General features: G+C 42.7%; 1 protein-coding gene across 1 annotated transcript in view; it reads left to right on the top strand.

Moving 5' to 3' along the window:
• The first annotated feature begins 354 nt into the window (after positions 1–354).
• The window catches only part of LOC132982450 (teneurin-2), a 90,982-nt gene continuing 70,204 nt past the window's right edge, over positions 355–21,132 (top strand). Inside the window, exon 1 of the mRNA XM_061048954.1 lies at positions 355–1,242. The gene's annotated coding sequence lies outside the window, so the exon portion shown is untranslated. The remainder of the gene's footprint in view (positions 1,243–21,132) is intronic.

Below are 21,132 nucleotides of genomic sequence, written 5' to 3'. Positions count from 1 at the left end.
GAAATGAAATCTTTACCAAAAGAGCCACAAGGTTCTCCTTACAAGGTGTTTTCAAATAAGCGGGCGTTATTATCATTCCTCCATGGGGAAATATGCATTTACAGCTTGGAGAGTAAGAGGCAGTAGGGTAACTGTTAACAATGTTTTCCCTAGTTATGGTGCATAATTACATGCTTCTGTTATTGCACCTTTCTATTGCTGCTAATACAGGGAAAGCCCATTAGGAAGTGTGCTAATGTGAACGGTAGCCTGCAGTGCAGTGGGTGCACGGTTTAAAAAGAGATGCATGAGGACCACTGTAATGAGCAGTGGGCCACGGAAGGAGGGTGTAACACCCAAAGAAGGTATGTTCTGCCTGGTTGAGTGTTAAAATGTTGCATGTTGGAGTGCATGTGACATACCAGATTTGACCTTTTATTCCCTTAATTACATGTACATTTTGAAGGATCATTCAGTTTGGTATGCCAGCATATGATTAAAGACCTCTATTTAGTTACATAACATGTGATCATATATTTTCAATAATAATGTTCTTCAGTGTTTTTATGATCTCCAGTTAAGGACAGGAAAATATTGATCACAACATTATCAATGAAACATTTGAATTTCCAAATGTTTCATTGCTCTCTCAGCTGATCCCTGCATCTCATCTCGTCGGGATGCAGCTGCAGCCAACAGTGCACAGTGGATTACTCTCCACATGCGCTTATAATGACCATTGACTTGGCTTGGCCGTGAACGCGCGCTCCGTGAGCCACGGTCATTCCTCTGTACTGTGTGTGTGGATGGTCGCTCCCTGGGTGCTGCCGAGCGCTGCCTCCTTTCACAGATCCGCCGCCGCTCACGTTCAGAGCATGCCCGCCTTGCCCCGCCGTTTCTCCGTGTTGAAGACTATCAACGGAAGACGTGCATGTTTGTTTGCGCACTGCTGCGTTCGTCCGGTTTCGGTCCATCAGCTTTGTAACGACCGACAGCGAATGGATTGCTCCGTTTGATTCCCCGCTTTGGTGAGATGTATACAGGAGACTTATAGCCTATCCTCTCCAGCAGCTCACCCCCCATTCTGTGCTCTCATCACACGCTGTTTATGCGCAATAGGACATTGTCAGTAGAGACTGGACAGAGAAAAAGTATGAAATAAACAAGTGTCAAGTAGCTCCGGGCTGTTCAACTGGAGGGAAGGAAAAGTTCAAGTTGAAGGAGGAGGATTATGCAGTGAGTGCCGAACAGAGCTGGAAACAGGTACGTTGTATTTAAAATGTATTCCTATGGAAACGATGCTTACGCGCTCCTGTTGTTTACACACCAGCCTGTGTGACCACAAACAGCACATGTGTGTACGCATTCACTCCCTGTGGCACATAGGACGGGGAGGGCAGCACACAGCGATGACATTGAGGTGCCTTTTACCCGAATAACGTGTGTAGTCCTCATGCATCATGTGAGCTTGCACTTTGACTCGAATTGGTCACACAGGGCTCCCTTAGCGTGTCCGCAGTGTCGTTAGTGTGTCATTTTGTCCAGCTGACTGGGATATTTAGTTCCTTGGAAGAGATGACCTTATGTGAATCGCAATGGAGTTAACACACAATACATCTGCGCGGCATGAGAACACAGGCATCCCTGTGACAGCTCCGAAAATCACACGTGTCCTGGCTGTGTGCAGCTTTTGAGGGGTCAAGGTGGAATGTTGGACTTGACGTTTTTAGGGGGCAGCAGCTCATAACCTTTAGTTCCTCTCTGATGCCTTTATGGCTCCGGCAGCGCGCAGCATCCTCCGCGCATCCCTCGCATTGCATGTGTGATAAAGTCAGTTTGTCCTTCGAAAAGGATGCTTTCTTTTGCATCATGACAAAGATGGAGTTGCATGGAGTTGCTAGTGGGTTTTAATTGGCTGCTTGACCTGTCATTAAGGCTCGTCTCCTCTCTGCTGGGCGGCCGCAGCTCTGCGTCGCCGCGGTGCGCCCGCCCGGCCACAGCTGCTGCGTCCCCTGCCTCTCCACATTATATGAGTTAATTCTTTCAAAAAAAGCACCAATTGCTACACTGCACTTTATATTTTCTACAGTCTGTGTATTCATTAATATTTCACACACTTGCTTATGCTGCCATGTACTGGATTAGAAATAATGCATTGTATTATGCTTTGAGGAGAGCTAAATCAAAGGTCCAGGCAGTCATGTGCGTGTGTTGTGCTGAATTTTAATGTCTTCCCTCTGCTGCCATGCTCTGTGTTTTTTTTTCTGTGACACACACAGGCAGAAAGCCACAGCCCAGCTGGCTCCCCTCAAGCTGCAGTCAGGACCATAACACTGCAGGATGCCATTCGCTCAGGAAGGCACAGAGGCATAAGTGACTCTAAGTGCAGGACTTTATGCCATATACAGTACATGCTTTATGTTTATGCATAAGAGAAACTTTTGAAGTCAGTTGTGTGTCACGTGGGATGTGAAGAAGGGATAAGGCCCACACACACTAATTTCAGTTTTCTGAGCCTGGCAGCACCTTATGACATGAAAAACACAACCAGATACACACAGATACCTCGCAGATCTTGATGATGAGGCACCCTGCGGAGATTCACACTTCAATCTAACTGGTACAGTTTCTCTCCGCGGCCCATCTCTCCTCCTCCACCTTTAGTTCTTTTCAAGCCTGCCTGCGTGCATGTGATCTTTCACACTCTTTGATCTCTCTCCCACTTTCCACATCCCTCCATCTTGAGCTTTTGACAGCAGCATATACATCAAAAAGGAAGTAAAGCATGCCACATTGACATGTGATCACTGCAATTGAGGTTTGATGCATATGTAAACAAGCAAGGATGCGCTATAGCTCTCTTTTTTAACGCACACACGAGTTGACACACTCAACCCCCAATCCACCATCAGTATGTAACCTCACAAGTGTAATCACTTTGTTCCATGTGTGTGTGTGTATGTGTGTGTGCATATGTGTAGCAAGCCAAAGTCTTAAGTGCTAATAGGAGCTCACACTGGACAGCAGCAGGCCGTGTCAACCACAATCTCCAGACAAGCCCTCAGGGTGTCCTATTTGGCATAGCTACACAGACATACACAGACACATAGAGAAACGAACAAACCGGTCTGAGTGGTTTAGACTTGACTCAAGGGTCTGAGAACGTCAGGTTCTCTAAGTCTGTGTCCTTGCAGGACCTTCACAACTATTAAACTAGATTTACTGCACTGTTGCCACGGAGATAGACTGCAGATTGACTTTAACATATGCAAACTTTTTTTAATGCTCGCTGGCTGGATAGTCGTTAGTTCACATGGGGAAATGATATGAAGGAGAATCTCTTTCTGTTAATGCATCTTCTTCTTACTCCTCTCTCTCTCTCCTCTGTTATGTGGGTTACGTATTTATACATTTTACCGCAACACCTGTGAGGCCTGGGAAGAGGAGCATCAGTCTTCATTAGACTGAAATGAGAGTGGCCTTGTTGAATAAATGACTATCGCTCAGCGCTTGTGTGTATGTGTGTTGTGACTGTGTGCAAGGCTTGTGTCGAACCCTGCAGCCCGCTCTGACCCAGCTGACAGATGACTGCAGTGATTTCCAGGGTTCAGCAGATTAGGGGATTAAAGACTGAAGGCTTCACACAATAACCCTAATGCATGAGCACGGCCGCAAGCGTGCACACAGACACACGCACGTATCAAAGAAGCACACGTCTCTTAGCTGTGGGGCGGTTCTGAGGTCAGGGATAACCAGTGTGACCCCTTCCTTCTGTGCAGTGCAGATACAACTGTCCACATTCACACATGCAAACAGAGGGAAAGCAGCCTTACAAAACCTCAAGAGTCCTATTTCACTAATGCCATTTTCACACTACAGGCGTGACCTGTATTGGTACAGAGAGCCCAGTTGATTTTTTTGTCTTCCTTTCCAACCAATTCAGAACCCACTCAGCGTTAGATAATGAACCAGCATAGTGGGCTGATTGTTTTGGACTAGGCCAATGCAATTTTGGTAGTCGATCTAGAGCCAAAAGTCCCTGTCAAAAAACAACAAAAAAACAAAATAGGCACCATTGTGTTTATTGTTCTAAATTCTCTAAATGGTAACTTCATTGCAGCATGTTAACTGATGTCAACAAAAAGCTGCTTATATGTCTCTCAGGTTTAATTACCTGAGGGGCTGAAAGTGCCCCTTATTATCGGGGCTTTGTGCAAATTCATGTGTTGACTGGTTGGTTTTTGGAAACACTGTTTGTTGCACAGTGTTAACATTTGTCCTTACTTTACCTGGACATTTTAACAAGGTTTGAAATGCTGGGCACTGTTGCCACTGACAGTGCAACCATAGCAACATTAGAAAGTCAAAAAAGTTTAATGTTATATTTTTTTCTTGGAAATTCTAGACGGAAAAAAAACAGGCAATTATCTCAAGCAGATCTCCACACATCCAGCCTAAAACCTTTAGTCTTTATAGTTTTGTTATTTTCCAAAGCGTGAAAACACCAAATAGAGGTGAGAGCATTATTGTTATTTTTATGAGGTTTAAATCATATTAAAAATAAAGCATACACAACTCTTGTTGTCTTATCATTTTGGACAGAGCAGAATGGGTGGTAATGGAATCAGAAACAACCTCTTGTCACTTCTGATTAACTAAGAATGCTGACCTTTCCAGAGAGCATAGGTAGGTGAAAATGATGGTCTTTGTGACAAGAAATGAAGAGGGGGTGGTATTGTTTACGCTGCTGCTGTAATTGTCAGCATGTGCGGGTAAATAGAAAATACAAGCTTAGCTCTATCATAGGCTGTTCTGTCCTATGGTCCTTTCTAACCCTCTCAGCTATTTCACAAGCTCATGGCTTTTTTGAGCCAGGAATACAATCAACTCAGTGTCATAAATCCACATCCAGAGGAAAAACTGCTGCAGGAATGGCTTCACGACTATTATACTGCCTCAGTTTGGCCCCCTGCAGAGCAGGTTTTGTGTGGCATGAGATACAGCGGTGTCAGAACTGCTTTCATGAGGAAGTACTAACTCCAATCCCCCCCCCCCCCCACTCATTTTTACTCTAACCATTTGTGAACTGCATACCTTCCCCCTGCCACATTTCCTTTCTCTGGCAGCCAGTCCACGGTTTGAGCCATTTATGCTCCATTGTCCTCTCTGTTTCATGTTTCAACATTTCAACTTTCAACATTAATTGTGCTCCTTCTGGGAGATTGTCAGACATATGTATGCATGGCGTGCTGTGGTTTTTCGAGAGGCTAAAATTACAAAGACATGCTGATGAAGGAGAAAATTAATTGCAGTAATTGATTAATTGGTGGGTAGACTTGAGGAAACCACAGAATAAAAAAGTGGTTGATGGCATCTCCCAACGCTGTCAGATCAAACATGTTGCCAAATGGGTTTGAATAAGAGCACAATTAAAAAATAAACTTAAACAAATGAATCAGATGTATTTATTAAGAATATTAAAGTTCCACCACTGCCAAAACTGTTAACGAGGCCCCTTTGAATGAATGCATCAGTTAACAATTTTGTTTGATAACCTTGTATGATTTCCAGCCTTCATTTAAAACCAAAACGGCCGTAGCTCAGTCTGTAGGGACTTGGGTTGGGAACCCGAATGTTGCCGGTTTTGAGGGTCCTGGTTCAGAGTAAGTCAGAAATATGTCAGGTAGCTAGAGAGGTACTTCCTGAACACTGCCGAGGTGCCCTTGAGTCAGGCACAGTGATTGTTGTAGGCTGTAGGTTTCACATTATTGCCCCCGTCAAGGAAGTTGTGTTTAAGATGCCCTTTTGTTTTTCAGCAGGATAACCGAAATCTATTGGCCGGAATCACCTCAAAGTTGTTGGAACGATGCAGCATGAGCCAAAGAAACGTGATACAGCTCTTAACCAAAGAAAAAAAACTCTGAGCATAGCATTCATACACTTTCATATCAAATGTTTTTTATACAAGCTGTGATGGTCATGATATTTTCTCAAGCATTTTAAATTTGTACATATGTTAAGTTCAATGACGAGTATTTGGAATACTTCCAATTCAGAAGAGCACAAATCAACGCACAGCTGGGATGACAATGCTGTAGGAGCCACAACCATATCTGATATAATTCTGTTGGGATGAAATCCAGATTCATATTTTGGTTGCTGTTACACATTTCCATATTGTTGAATACTGGACTATGGCTTGGCTGATGTCTGTGCTCTCTAAGTGCTCCTCTTTTTAATCAAGGTAGACAGAGGATCATGGTGTATAATGCACTGCCCCTGAAAAGAACCCCTATTATCTCTTTGTGGAGCAACAATACTCACAATCATTGCCAAGCATATACTAGAAGTTCAATTATCAACTAAGTCCCTGACTTAATGTGAAAACAGTTCTGAGTACATAATATTGTGACATATTCTGGAGCCAGACTCCAGCAGACAGTTCTGATATTGCCCTAATTCATTCTTGCTTTAGCTTTCAGGTCCAATATAATCTACTATAGTTCAAAGTGTGTCATTTGGTGACATGAAATCTGAAGGCCATAAGTTTATTTCTTCCACCTGTTCCCTGCACACTCTTTGTGACCTTAATGGCCCATATATTTCCTTAAAGGAGCTCTGGCTCAGACCACAGTTCTCAGTTTAGAGCTGTGTGAAGGCGTGTGTGTGTTGGCTTTGTGTGTGGCTTGTGACACCCAACATTAGCTGTGCTTTAGAGAAAGTGACGCTTGTAGAGAGCAGCCTTCATCTTGGATTACCATGCCCATGGATCCTGAGTTTTTGTTTTTTTTTGCTGGAAGAGATGACAGAGTGGGATGATATTCACTGCGTCTGTCTGACAGCTGACCGACTGGTTTTAACTCAGCCTCCTTGCATGCTTATGGCGCTTTGTTGGGAGCTTCCTGGTAACATTTTAGTGGAGCAAAAATAAACTCTCTTAGTCATGCTTGTACATGCATTCGCCAATGATGGCTCATATGAAGTCTTTCAGCAAAGACTCGATTACATAAGAACCTCCGTAACCAATGTCAGATAGGGATTAAGGAGATTTTTTTAAACCTAGAAATAAAATCTTTGATCCCAGAAACAAAACCTCAGACTTCAAGTATTAATTCTTAAGATAATCCGTCAAACCTTTTACAGCTTCAGCTTCTCATATTAGCAGATTGGATACTTTACTTTATGATGTGAAGATTGAGTTGTTTTGGGGTTGATGCTTGGTTAAAGAAGGCAATCAGGGGATCCCATCCTCGACTCTTGGAATTATATCAGTCATTTGAACCATTTAAAGAAGAGAGAATATGATTGGCAGTTTAATCAATAATCATGAATTTTTCTTGGTTGCAACCCTAATTATGTGACGACAATGAACATTTTGTCAAGTAAGGTGTGAATCCTCTGTCACCGAAAAATAACTTCTGCTGAGTGTATGCAAACCAGTTGAAGGCAAATCCCATTCTAAAGTCATTTTGGACCCATTGAAGATGCAAAAGCAGGCCAAGTGCTGGTTGAGCCCTCCCAGGCCACAATGAATCAAATTGGATTTCTTGGCCGACTTTGCAGAGCTTACTTTTGCTGAAAAGTAAGTAAGAGCCTTCATCTGTTGGCCCGGGGTTTTCATTCTAAACTATTTCCCATCAGTGGAGAGAGGCGAGTGGTCTCCGGTGCAAATTAGAAATCCACTTGCATCTTCTGTCTCTGTTTTGAGAAAAGCAGTGAAGAGTGTTCTCCTATATGCACTTATTTGTGGCCTTTTGGTTTACGCTCAAAGAAACTGCCTTGTCTCAGACCAACAGATCTAGTCATGCCCTGACCCCCCTCGCTGCTTCAAAATGAAGCCAGGGCAATCACAGATGACACTTCAGGATCTTTTGTGCTGATGAACTTGCTTAATGCCCTCAGCCCTTTTTGCATTTTTAAGTACACTTCAACTGAGGGCCTGAGCAGAGATGAGGCTCTGCTGTAACCCTGACGTGTCGAGGAGATATTAGCTAAGGGACACATCCAAACAAATGTGCATCTAGGCATCCAGCACAAGCACTAACATGAGCAACTCCACTAAGGAATTGCTGTGGCTTCTCCACTTACTGTACTCAGCCAATAGAATAACCACAAACTCTCTGCGGCAGCCTATGAATTCAAGAAATGTAGTGTACCTCTATTGCTTACCCCCTCTCTCTTCCTCTCCGTCTCTCTCTAAGCAGACATGCCTAGTTACAGTCTAAAAAGGCCTTGTGAAGGAGGACGGGAGTTAAGATGGCATCCCCAGAGAGTTTTCAGAGAAGTAATTTAATAAACTGTGATATTTTCCCACTCCACAAGGGAAAGGGAATAGGCTCAGAAAAGTAATGAAACTCGGCTGTTGAATTTTTAATATTACAGAATCAATTTCCTGTACTTGAACATAACCGAGGAAGCGCCTGCTCTTCTACCTGCGTCGCAAAATGCCACACAGTATGGCATTGACTTCCGGCTAGTTTCCTTTCCCCCCTAGTGTAATCGTTGCAGGATGGACTAAAGGTTTGATCACAACATTTCTTCAACAGTATCAGTTGGCTCCCCCCTGTACTTGAACATTTAAGCAGCGGGGGGAAAAAAAGTAGGTTTTCTGAACTGCAGTCGATGCTTAGAAAGTGGAGTACCTGACTAGAACAGATGCATATTCTTGTTCATTAATATTTAAACTATTAGGGGGAAAAAAGCGCAACTCACATTCAAGTCGCTGTGAATCTGCAAGTCAAAATTCCAGAGTGTGAAGTTACACATTTATGAGTGCAGAATCATTTTGGTGTAAAATTGTAATTTCATGAGCACATCAAAATTTTCTCTTGCAACTTTCTCCAGCTGTTTTTTTATTTCTCATTCAGAGCGGCAGTTTCTGACAAGCATGCTTTAACAGAACATGGACTTTCTCCTATCTGCCTTATACCATCTTTTTCATTTTTAAAACAATATCCTTTACCAAACACAAACAAGCAAAATATGCCGCCTGATTTCAGGGTCATGGTTGGGTTTGTTTTCAGTACAGCATAGAAATGTAAGGCTTAAATCCTGTTATTTCTATGACAGTGTGCTGGATATGTCAGCATGTAAAATATGACTTTATTGTGGGACAGGCTTTCTGAATAATATGGGAGAAGGACTGTCCTTGACTATGCATGACATTTGACACACTCTTGATGCCTCCTTAAACAACTTGTCTGAAGTGTTTCCACTGATAAAAAGTGACCACGACAGTTTGGAATTAAGCGCGTCCATTTTTTTTTACTGGAACTATTCAGGGAATCCAAATTTCCTTTTTAGCAGATCTAAATGTCACGGGAGGTTCCTCGAGCTCAAGTCCCTCAGGGAGCTAGCCATCTGGAGGCAGTGACAGTACATGACCTCAGCTAACCTAGCTTACTATGCTAAGCTGACCAGCATGCTACTGTTGACAACAACTTGTGCATTGCCAAACTTTCAAGGAAAAGGGCTGGACTTTTGTGTTGCACTCTTGGGAGTAGAGCACGTAAACAGACTGTGTTATGAGTTTTGGTTACAGACCTTCCTGTTACACTAATTTGGGATAAATACACAAACCATAACGGCCATATTGGCCATGTTTGGACAGAGTTTTATGTCACCTACAAGGAGGGGTTTAATGAAATAACACTGAATAATCTGTAGGTCAGACCGTTAAATAAAGATGTGTAATAGAGACATATGCTGCACGTGAGACTCTATCCTGTTACAGACCAATACTAAGGGCGCGGTCACACTGGTCATCTGTACCGTGCTGTACCCAAGCACGATTGCCCCCCCGCTGCGCCATTCCCACGCTGGCCGGCACAGCCCGCGGTCACACTACACAGGACTATCCGTGCCTAAGCACGATTACCTCTTGTACATAATGTCTTAATACAACACATGCACGCTTTATGTTATTATGAAGCGTGCTCAGTTTACAAACAGGCGGACGAGAGAGAGAGAGAGAGAGAGAGAGAGAGAGAGAAAGAGACGCACAGTCGAGTCCGGGTCTGCACATCAGAGAACAACACAGAACATGACAGATACTTTACTGACTTTACAACTTATTTTAAGCCATTTTAATCAGACACAACCATAAATAAATTTAAAAATAAAATAGACACGCGGCCGAGTCCGCGTGCAAGTACGTGCGTGAGTCCGCGCGGACGCCCGCACATCGGAGATCAACACAGAGCATGACAGCTACTTTGTGTCTTATATTGTCTCATGTTAGTCAGATACAGACATGAAACTCTGGATTTCTCCTTAATGAAGGCTGTCAGCATTGTGTACCCGCGTGCTTGTGCTCGTGCATGAAGTGTACCGTGCTGAAGCACACCTCTCTGAAGTGTGTCAAAGACAAGGAAGTGTACCGTGCCTGAGCACGATACGGAGCGGTCACACTGGACAAACGAACTGGACTTTAGCGTTGAAGCGTGCTTGGGCACGGTACGGATGGCCAGTGGGACCGTGAGATGTGACCCTAAGATAGTGATCTCACCTTAACTCTACCTTGACCTAATCGTTCTGACATTGCAAAATTCCCCTTTCTGTGCTTATCTGACTGCCAATTTCCACATTGTCCATGAGCACCCTGCCCTGCTAGGTCCATTCCTGGAGTGTGAGCGCAGCGGAGCTCAGCCAGACTGTATTGCGTTTTATTTTGAAAATGAGCGGACTCTCTGTGCATTTCTTTGTTTGACCTTCAGTCCGGCTTGATCTATTCTGTTCAGCTTGACGCGTTCTTGATGTGAGCTCCATTGAAAATAGACTTGTATTTGAAACAGAGCAGAGCATAGTGGCGCTGCTAGCACCCACAGGAGATAGATCACGGCGCTCGCTGTGGAAACAGTAGCATCGACTAGAGTAGCAGCAAAAGATGCTGTAGTGCTGACGGACCGCGACGGGCCCAGAGAATGTGGAAATTGGCAGTTAGAATTTATTATTAAATAGAATAATGAATTGTTGTGGACATAAACATCTTTAACATCATATGGATTTGCCTGATTTTCCTCTATAATCTTCAAATCTCATGAATGCTTTCCTGTCAATGATTTGTCATTAACAGGCTTCCGAGCATTGGACTGATTATTCGATTGGATTCTGGTAGTTAATTTGATAATTAGCTCTGTTTCCTACCTCTCATGGCAAGGCTGCTGGCTGTTTGTTTATAGCAGATATGCAATGACACTCCTTTTACCCTGACTCCATCGCTACGTGTGGCAGAGAGAGGAAGAGAGCGAGCGAGAGAGAGAGTGAGCGAGTGAAAGAGAGAGAGAGAGGGGTCAGGTGATGATTTATGACCACGATGCTGCATTCCAGCACAGGATGATTAATCTCTTCTGGGAACACTTCACGAGTACAAGTTTAACCTACCTCGGCCTTGCACACGCCTGCACGCACACACGCACAAATGCCAGCAGTGTGCACACATAAACAAAATCATACACACACACACACACACACACACTCATAAGCACACCAGCGCTCTGCATGCCTGACAAGGAGGACATAAACACAGGGGCAGAGTGCATGTAGGTGCTTTTGTATGCAATTCATGTGCAGCTATCCCCCCAACCCCACATACCCCCCCCCCCCCCTCCACACACACACATACACACACCTTTATTTCCTTTCTCCTTCCCTTGTTCATTCTCTCTTCTTTCTTCCTCCCCGCTGACCTCAATGGTGCAATGTCTCACCTTCAGCCCTCGTCTCTTCTGCCTCATTCATTCATCACAAAAACAGTCACAGATGCTAACACTCACACACAAACACACACACACACAGGGAGGCGGGGTCAGAGGAGGAGAGCCTCTGTATAAGGCCATTTGGCTCCAGTACCAGTGAACATAAGGCTATAGGATTAGTGCAGCTAGGTGCTAAAAGCTTCGATGTCTTAATAAGCGCAGAGAAAGGCAGGGACTGGCCGTCACTGTGATACAGCTGTGTGTGCCCGTCTGTGTGTGTGCGTGTGTGCATGTTCAGGTGCTCTGCGTGGGCACAAATACTCTTTGGCAGTCCTGGGCCAGCACATTGAGAGGATAAGTGTAAATACCACAGGCTGCATCTGAAGCTCTATTACTTGAGCACACTTGAGCGAATCATTCCACAGTTATACTCATTGAAACACAGAGGGTGGTGGAACACATCTTTATTGTAATGAAGTCATTTATTGTAATCGAGAGCATTTACAGTCAACTGTAGCTTAGATTTCTACGCTTCTGTCATTACTGACTCTTTTTTTTTTTTATCGGGCCTGCTCTCTCTTTCTTAGTCTGTATCTCTATTGACCAGTTTGAGCCTGTGAAAGAAAGGTGACCTGATGCTTTGTTTGCAATTCTACGAGCAACAGGTATCTGTTCACAGTCAGACTGACCACCTTCTTATAAACAAGTCAGCCAAAAATGGTGGCAACAGCATTACATTTACATCCTGGTGTAACGTGATTAGTAAGGGATGTGAAAAAACTCGATTTCAGTCGGAATCACTTTTACTAATTTCTATAATTCTGTGATTCAAAACGTCCAACAATGGATTATGCAAACATACTTTATTTCGTCCTAACTAAATTTTCACCAGTAGCCATTTTGAGCCCAACACAACCTGGTACTTGTATTTCCTTACGAGCACTCTCTTCACCTTGTTTGGTACAATGACGCAGCAGGCTAGTCAGTCACTTAGCCAACATTAGCTAGCTCGCGGCGTCAGTAATCTATGGCTGTGTCCGACATACTAACACACTTCCTGTACTGTTTTTGGAGCAGCAAGACATACAGCTCGTATCGTCTTCATTGAAGGTAAAAGCATTAGGGTGCGCTTTCTACAATTAGCCAAGATGAGAGGAAGCTTGACCGGATGTATTCAATGTGCAATGTCCGCCAAATGAAAGTGAAGTACCTCGGGAACAGTTCAAATGCCCGAGCTTAGAATTAACCCAGCTAATGCTGAACAGTTAAAAATAACAAGATTCCCCTGACCCAGTAGGGCAAGGTGAGCGCTGTCGGTGGGAGCAAAACCGTGGTGCACGCACAGACTCTGTGGAAATTAGCAGTTAGTGCACAGCAGACTGGAGTAGATGCTGAAATGAGGACCACTTTGTACTTAATAGGTAATGTGTGTTGTGAATAGGGAATAGATTTTGAATCGCGACCCAAAGAATTTAATTCAAATCAAATTAAATCATGAGAAAGTTAAAGATTCACACTCCTAATGATTATTTAAGAGTTACCTTAGGGTAAACTAAAGATGTGCCCTCTGTATTATTTTCTCTTTCTCGCTGTTTCTTCTCTGTCTTTTGGCCTTGAAATATTTGAAACAGATCTGCTCTCATGAAGTGCGAACACTGCCCCATGTCTTTTTTAAATAGTTTCTTACTTAACCTTGGTAAAGACCTGACATAAAAGGATGTTAGGTAATAATGGATGCTTTGAATGTAAAACTGTCTCAGTAGGAAATGTTTGTTCTTCATTAGCAGTAATTGAAAACACTCCTTTAAGGCTGTATATAGAATGAAGAGTAAGCGGTTGATGTCATTAGGATTAACAGTAATGCTGGATTACATACATGCCTTCTCTTCTAAGAACCTCGTATAGTATGTGATGAAAATCAGGAAAACAAACAAAGGTAAAGCAAACCCGACAGTTAACATGAAGCAGAGAGCCAATCAGATTCCAACACTCCTGGCCACCTCAAAAATCCTGAACTCCCTCACCTCACTTGTCAGAGGCGACTATTCCGGCTTTTGTTTTGCAAAAGGCTGCTTTTAGTTTATTTTTTGGTTTGTATTTTAAATTGTAAATAAATACTTGAACCATCTATATAACGTAGATATGATGGATGAAAAAAGAAAGGTTGAATGATTAATATTAATTTGTGAATGTACTGTATGTATGCGCCCATCACACTTAAGGCCTCCCCTGCATAAGTTAGTGCCCCAGTTGGGCCACACCAGTCAAAATAGTCTGGACACGCCCCTGCATGACAGAATGTATTTACAGAGAGAGAGGTGGTTACAGAATATAAAAACATTGAGTTATTGTTGAATCGATGCCGACTGAAATAGTTCCAAAAAAAGGTAATGATGCCGCACTAAAACCACACAAACACTAACACGGCAAACTGCCCCTTTCAGTGAATCTATCATTACTGGTAACTGTGATTAAATGACCTGCAGCTGCCACCAGATTGCAGCTTTGATCATCTAATGGTCATACCGATACTTATCGTTATGTATACAGTACCAAGCATTAAACATACATTTAATCATTTATGTTTTAATGAAATTGATAGTAGGGAACATGTACTGCCTTGGCCTTCCATTCATATGATTAACTTTCTCCCTGTCCAATATGAGATGACTTCCTGGTTGTTGAGATAAGATAGATTGATAAGAACAAAATACCAGATTCAGCCTGTTAGTACCACTCATATGTTTCCTCACTGTTTATGACCCGAAGATGAAAAGAAAGGATGAAGAGAAAACAAAGACAGATCAGTAAATCATGTCTAATTTAAACACACACTCACACATCACATGCTTGCGTACATGGAGCTCTGTCTCTGTGGGTCTTAAGCCTTTATTTAGCACCAGCTCAATTCCTTACAAAGGGAGTGTCCATTATCAAATGTGAGGATTTGGAGGAGAATAAGGAGTAGTGTATGAGGGAGAGAGAGAGAGAGAGTAATGTAATCCTTTGTGAAAGTGCCATCATATCACCCAACCCCACTCAATCTCTTCACCAGCTACAGAATAACGTGAATGTCCTGAATGATTCTAATCTCATCACACACACACACACACACACACACACACACACACACACACACACACACACACACACACACATTATGCACACACATGTAGGCACGCTCACACAACCACACACTCAGAATGACTTGTCTGCGCCATTCAAATCCAGTGTTTACAAAGAGATGGTGAATAATAAGAACATGAGTGTGTGTTGTGATTGTGCCTGAACTCGCCCTCTGAGACCTTTTGAGTGTGTCTTTTGTAAGTGTGTGAATGGCTCTCTCTCTCTCTATGTAACGTCTGGTCAGAACATCCGTACTTAGCTTTAATTCCTGGGCTTTTAATTGTGAACAGGTGTCGCCGCGTCTTAAGATCCTTTTTTTTGTCGCTGCGAGTGTCGAGTGCTGACGGGCCCCCGTTGCGACGTGACCCTAAGGGCACGTCACATCGAGAGTGTGTGTTTATCTAGCCAGAGCTGTCTAGACACTCGACGTCTCCTAGTTCTCTGACTTCTTCATGCCGCTATCACTCCAAGCTGATTTAAGAATATGTCTGTAATTGAGGAGCGAGGTCTGATAAGGACAGCGATGCTGAGGGAAGGCGGCGGGGGAGGGGGGGGAGCATGTGTTTGATTGGTACTGTGAAGTTATCTAGCGCTTTCAAGTTTGAATTGTTTCTTTTGAAGCGCGTGGCATTTGATGTCCTTATTGAGGATTTACCTTTGCATGATTAAAGGTTTATTCACAGACGCTTTTATAGCTTGTTTTGCTTTGACGGGGGGACACCATGCTGATTCAATTAATTTGCATTTGAGGTGGTGACAAAATTGATCAAGGATTGGATTTCCCAGCTTTCCTGTTGAGATACATATTGGAGGAAGGCAATAAATATTTACTGCTCTGCTCCTTTCAAATGGATTCTGCCCAGTGAGCATTTACAATACTATATCACATTTAAAATGAGACTATGTGTAACTTAAGTCTCATTTTATTTGTTAAAAGAGTGCCTAATGAGGCAATCTGTCTCAGCAGTTGGAATAATTATGTTTTTAATTTGTTACAGTATCACTTCATTATTTTATTTGACTCAAGAGTCAGCCTTGTTGCAGCCAAATTAGGTGCTTAATAAACAATAATTTGTCCTGCTGCTACATGCAAGACTTAAGCTGAGGGCTTTTCTTTGTCATTGTTTTACCTCTTTTTCAATTCATTAAGAATCAAGAACCTAAAGACTGAATTAATTACCTCTACTCATACTTAAGAAATCTAAATATTGTAACCAACCTGTACCATGTAAACTAAAGTTTGTCCTACAAAGGCCTCCTTAATAAAAAAGTGATACATCAGACTTACAGGCTGGTATAAGTAGAAAACATAATGATTTGATATGAACAATTATGCATCATTGGAGAAATCCTTAATATTTATTTGATCTAAAGCATGTTTGAGAAGGTTCATACAGAGTCCATACCCTCAGGGCTTTAATATCACAGAAGCACTAGATCAGCCTCGACTAGACTCTGAGTTGGAAATTTGCCTAAAACTGAAATCACTTTGGATATCATCTAATGTAAGGTCAGCCTAATCTTTTTGTGAAAAGGCTTAAGAGCAATTTGAGTGTAAAAAAGGCTGCCTTTCCGTCGCACTGCTCAGACTGTGTCTTAGAGCAGACACTCACATCCTGTGCTATTTTCATGGATTTAGTTTCATGGATTTTCATGGATTTAGTTTGTGAAGGCGCATCGACATAATCACTTAAACTGCCGTCATGTTTATTATGTCTGCCGGTATTTCATTTTCCTCTACATGGATTTTATAACCCAAAAAGAAAAAGAGTTAAATCCAGTGGGGGGGTTTGCAGCACAGTCATTAAAGCAGGAGTAAGGGAGCATGGATGGTGGGATCCTATGGATTCATTGGACAATGGAGATCACACGGTCCATCAAATATCCCAAGGACATTGTGTAATCTCTCTTTATTATACACCTCAAGTCAGAGCATCCCCTATTGTCTATGCATCTCAGAAATACATTCATTTTCATCCCTCTGTGAAGCAATTTGTAAATATAAGAAACGTCCAGTTACAACTAAAAAATGAAGGATTTCATATATTTCATTTAATATATATATTAAACATATATTTAGGTCCAGTCAATTTTTAATTAATTTAGATATTTTTATGTAAACATTCTTATAAAATTCTACATAATTCATACCTTTAAAGAAACCTTAATAGGTCTGATTAGTTATTGTCATCACTGGCACACACTGTACGGGCGGTGAATTTGTTTATATAAAACAGCTCCGTTTTGATATTATGAACGATACAGTACATGTTATCCATATTTAGGCGTGTGGCTGACATGATTGACAGGTGGGTGTGATGTAACGATTTGTCAAGAGCCTTAAAACCCGCCTCAGCTCCAGCTCTCAGCCTATCGTTAGGTTGCCTGAAAGTTAGACTGAGACAGGATTTCCAACATGGCGGCTGCTGATGATGAGCCTCCAGAGCCCCATGCAGGCTTTGTCCATTAATATTTACAGTCTATGGAAAATATACATATCCCATGTGGGAATGAGAATAGTTGAAAATGTACATACACCGTGCAGACATAAGAATTGATACCTGTACAATATAGTCTAAAAACACCTGTAATGTGCCCAATGTGTAATTTACCCAGAAGTACCTCGCCCATTTTAAACACCACTTACAAAACCACTGTCCTACAATGTCTTCCAATATTTTATTATGTCACACAGTAAACAATAATCCTCAGATATGATTTCTGTATCACACACAGGCGCCGTCAGTTAGGCCGTGTCAAACAGTGTTAACATCAACGTCACTCTCTGCTTGTTTCCACGATCACTTCTGACAAAATGTTTGATTTTCTGTAATGCTTCAGTCTGTCTCTGAAGTTTTGGGAGGCAAGCCTTGAAATCCAATATATAATAAATATATCTGTACATTTTCATTGTTATGAACAACATTACACGTGTCTCCTGAGTGTTTGTTATTGAATCTGCCTCTATACCGCTCCGACCTGGCACTTCAATACTTTCAGCACAGAAGCAGCTTAGCCTGAGTGAAAACAATGCTCTCTCGCTCTCTCTTTGAGTCATCCACGTTTGGGGAGAGTGAAATTAAAAATAATCAAAAACAAATGAACATAGAGAGAATTAGGGGCCGTCTGTCTTCTTCCTGATGATGTTGCTGATAAGTTTAACTTTGGCTTATGATCCACCCTCGCCTCACATCACCTTTCTGTCGCATCAGTGAATTCAATAAAAACGCACACTTTAGAATATGAGTAAAAACAATAACCGTAAAAAAAGGAGAAAGAATCAGCGGAAAAATAATTTGACTGCATTCAAGACTGCATTCAAGATTTTTTCTCCACAGCGAGGATTACGGTGGGGCTTTTAAACTGTTCGATTCCCGCTGCTTTTTAATATCTTCTGTGATCTATTTGTGTCCTAAGCTGCTAATAGCTAGAGGGAATCAGGGGAACACAGCAGGGGTGGTGCTCACATAATGGATTGGTTATTTTATGTTTCTCCCCCCAAAAAAGAGAGGGGATTGGGAATTTGTCGTTCCCTCCTTTTTGTGTTCATCACTTTTTGTTGTCTCTGTTTTGTTTGACTAGAAAACAGAGGCTAGTTCGGAGAAAGGGGCACTTTAAAGACTCATCCTAGCTTGGGAGTTATTTGAGAGAGAGGCATGTGCTCAAGCCAAGACACCACATTAAGTAGAGGAGTGAAATCCAGTGTAGGATGGAATTTCAGGACCCTGCACTCAGCATCGGCAAAAAGGATATCACATCGGGGTGAGCTGAACTTGAGGAACACTAGCCCAGTGGGCGAGAGTGATTTTTGAAGCGGTGAAACTGTCTTCTCCATTTCACAGTCACAGCGCCGGCACAGCTGCGATAACAATGTGCCCTAAACCCGATTTATGTTCTTATTTATTCCATGTGCCCCTCAGTCGCCTGACTATTATTCTGAGGAAAAGTAATTGCTAACAACGTACATGCACATATTCCTTTTTTTCCCACATTTCTCCCCCCTCGCTCCCCGGCTCGTCTTCGGTGCAGCAAAGCAGAGCTGCAGCTGATCTGCATAATCGCACGTTTAGAGTCTGGTGAGGGAGAGCAATTCTCAAAACGTCCTGCTGAACAATTTTGGAAGTTTTCAAGACAATCAGTCTGCTAATTCCGGCATTAATTAGTGATAAACTACGAAAAAGGAAAAACAAGTTAATGGCTGTTTTTTTTCGGTGGAGAACGAGGGGGCTGCAGAATGGGCTTTTTCCCTTCCTCGCGCTGTTCCGCATGATGAGAGAAGGAAAGAATGACCGAAAGATGTCTGCTCTGTGCAATTACATTTTCTTGATCATCTATAGGGAGGAAACAATTCTTCATAACAAATATTAAAAAGCTGTGATATTGGCCGATGTTGCATAAATGTTTCAGAAATGGTGGTGCTTGTTACGGGCTCGGCCGAGCCTCAGAGGACCAATTTACCCGGCCTTATAATGGCATCTCTAATGCTCCAGTCTACATGAAAATAAACAAGTCTGTAAAAGGGAATATTAAATGCACTGTATTATTGCTTATTCCCAAGGAAACAAATTGATCTTTTTATGACATTCTCTCTATAAAGTAAGGCGGGAGCTATTCTACAGCGGTTGCCATGAACAAACTAGTGAGCCATGTTTTATTACCTTACATTTCAGGATTGTGGATTGAATTTTTTGTAACCGATTCGACTGGCTTAACTCAGTCTGCGAGAGTGTGTGTGCAGGAGGAGACGTGTCTGCATGTGTGTCAGTGTATGAGAGATTGTGTGAGATCTCTGTGAGGTATGGCTGACTCCCTGATCCAGCAGGTTAAGGAGGGCTTTGGTTTCTGTGCTACTGACCCATCTGGACTGTTTTCTGCTTTTTAAACCTCATCCCTGGACCACAGTTGGAGGACTGGGAGCTCAACGCGGTGCCTCAGTTCATACTTTGGGCTCTACAGCTGGCACACAATTTTAACATCATCGACCCTATTATACCTTGATGTGAGTGTGTGTGTGTGTGTGTAATCCGATGGCAGATGTGGTTCCCAACTGAGTTGCATCACACACACACACACACACACACACACACACACACACACACACACACACACGCACAGATAATAGAAAACAGACGGGAAGCTTAAATTATTCTTCCATATTTTATATTTATGCTGCTATAAAGCTGATCCTATTCAATCTGTTTTGGGTGACTTTAGCTCCCGTCCAAATCTGGTATCTCCTCTGTTTGTCTGCCCATCTTATCCCAGAGCTCACACTTCCATGTGACCTTCTGCACACCCGTATGAGAGCCAAAGAGGATCAGCGCTTAGATCCACTCAGATTACCACCTTCTTTGTCGCTCTCTCTCTCTCTCTCTCCCTGTCTCTCTCCCTCTCATTTTCTCTCCTGTCCAGCCATCCACAAAGATTACTCCATCCAGAAGTTAGATTTAGACAAGGACAAATAGTACAATAGGCACGCGCACACACACACACACACACACACACACACACACTGACACTGCTGCAGGGCTGCGTAGCAATGAAGGGGCAGGCTAATGTCAGCTGACCAAGGCCTTGGTGGCTCCCAGTCATCCACGGCTGCCAACTTCACTAACATCATCCTCCCTCCACAGTAATAGGACAAAGGAGGCCTGCTTTTTTTCCTGCAGCTTTTAATAGGGCAGCTCGTCTGTGTGTGTGAGAGAGAATCAGAGAGAGACTGAAAGAGAAGAGGAGGAGCGTTTTTAACATCAATGGGACTTTGTGTCGTTCATGTGACTTAAAGGGAAACACCAGCAGGTAGCAGAACAGTTGTAGTGCCAGCCTTCAAAGATTAAAGCAACCTGGGGATTCCCTAGAAATAGGGCTGTAACATTAATCCTACATCAATGTATATTTATTTTTCTATCAGTCCTGATCTTTATTTATCACGCTATGAATTAAATATATATTTTTCTGTCGTGCACACGAGTCTCCTTGAGGTGAATTGAACTAATTTTACACATCAAAGTCTGTTTACATGTGTCGGGCAATACTCTGATAAACTGCCTCCAGTCATAACACTTCAAATTACAAGTTAGAACGTGGAAAAAAAAAGTATTGAGATTTGAAATTCAAATGACGTCAGCCACATCAGGTATGCCTGCATGAGGCTGGAAGCTGTTTGCAACCTTAGCTAATGTTTGTAGCTTTTACGTTCTTATTCAACAGGACAGTGGATAGAGTAGGACACTGGGGAGAGACTTGTGAAGGACATGGGGGAAAGGAGCCGCAGGATAGACTGGGCCGTCCACCTGGGGGACCACAGCCTCAGCACACTGAGCATGACCTA

This window comes from Labrus mixtus, chromosome 10 (genome assembly GCF_963584025.1).
Source record: "Labrus mixtus chromosome 10, fLabMix1.1, whole genome shotgun sequence".
Taxonomy (NCBI): domain Eukaryota; kingdom Metazoa; phylum Chordata; class Actinopteri; order Labriformes; family Labridae; genus Labrus; species Labrus mixtus.
This window is presented reverse-complemented; position numbering and strand designations above follow the sequence as displayed.